The sequence below is a fragment of the Pygoscelis adeliae genome, unplaced genomic scaffold, assembly GCF_000699105.1.
Source record: "Pygoscelis adeliae isolate BGI_AS28 unplaced genomic scaffold, ASM69910v1 Scaffold118, whole genome shotgun sequence".
In the NCBI taxonomy this organism is placed as follows: Eukaryota; Metazoa; Chordata; class Aves; order Sphenisciformes; family Spheniscidae; genus Pygoscelis; species Pygoscelis adeliae.
Window position 1 is genome coordinate 575,894 of NW_008825257.1, and position 1,449 is coordinate 577,342.

The 1,449-nt window shown below is 44.7% G+C and overlaps 1 protein-coding gene across 1 annotated transcript in view; it reads left to right on the plus strand.

The window, feature by feature from the left end:
* DTD1 (D-tyrosyl-tRNA deacylase 1) overlaps positions 1–1,449 on the plus strand; it is a 34,503-nt gene that overhangs the window by 29,955 nt on the left and 3,099 nt on the right. The window lies entirely within an intron of this gene.

Sequence of the window (1,449 nt, forward strand, 5' to 3'; positions counted from 1 at the left end):
TCGCCTCGCCCTGTTTAGCCGCATCCCACAACAAGCCCCCTGCCTTATCCCAAGTTTCCTTCTGAAAGGCAGTAGCCGAGTCAGGGGGAATTCCCCTTCGTTTTAGCCATGCAAGCAACAGGCGGAGGGTATAGTCATCATACTTAAGCCCACGTTTCTCTAACAGTTTTTTAACAATATGCAATATGGACTCCTCCTCTTCTGTTAGTTGCGATCCCATTTTAAGTTCCCAGATGCTCACCTCTGCTTCAACGAGGCGATGATTCAACGTTCCGGCTCCAGCTCTGTATGAGACTGCTCCGTCTCCCGCTGGCTGTTGTTCGTTTAGCTGAGTTCCCAGCTGCTCACCTCTGCGTTTGGGCCCCATGTTGGGCGCCATTTGTGGGGATTAACGGCACGGACTCCGGCAGGCAGCAACCAAAGACCTTTATTGCTCTTTGTTAGCGATCTTTATAGCAAGCAGAAGTGTCCACGCGCTATCTGCAGCCTGCAGATAGGTTACAGCCTTGTGTTCACACGCATCTATGCTCCAGCGGATAGGTCTGTTCTTCCTGACCATACAGCATGACTTCATGGTCCTTATCTTGTTTACTCCTTTCCAGCAGCTCATTCCTTTCTTCCTTATCTTCTGCCTGCGTGCTTTCTCACGGGTATAGTGCTTGCTCATTAAAATCGAATTCAGTAATGTCCATAGTTGAAAATCCTATCCCCACAGCCTGTATCATGCCCAACACGTTTGTTACATCTGTGCACGTGACTTGAGGACTGGATCACAGCAGATGAACAGATACATCGTACTCTGTCATTTCACATAGTAAAAATAAACTATTTTTAGTTTTGGAATAGCCAGCTAAGAATATTCTGTGTTAGGCTAGAAGTCCATGTGTGCAGGTATTCAAGGAGGGTGTGTATACGTGGGATAAGGTACAAGGGGATGCTGTGCATCCTCCCAAGGCTCTGCAGTCTGCACTCTTAGCTCTTAACTGACTGGGAGCTCAGATTTACATCTTTGTATGCATCTTCCATGAGCCTGTCTAATTCATAATCAACACACATAATCTAGTTTATTTTATTCTATGAAGATTTCACCTCAGAAGAGATTTTCTGGCCATGAAATTATGATTTATGACTAGTGGGCTTTATCTTGGGGAAATTATGGAAGCAGTAGAGAAAATCAGTAGATTACAGAAATTATCCAAACAGATAAACTGCACAAAGTGTAGTGATTTAAGTATGTAGTGTCCCCAAAACTTACTGCAACCTGCTTCTCTGAAAAATGGGAAAGAGATGTGGAAGTGACAGCTATGTGCAACTTAGTTTGACTCGTGATAGCATTGAAAGCATTTCTACTGAGAGGTGGCAAGGCAGCGTTAGCCAAGGGTTTTGTCCAAGGTGATTTGAAATGGTTATCTATATCCTAGGTGCTGCTAGGGCTCATATTTTTCTTTC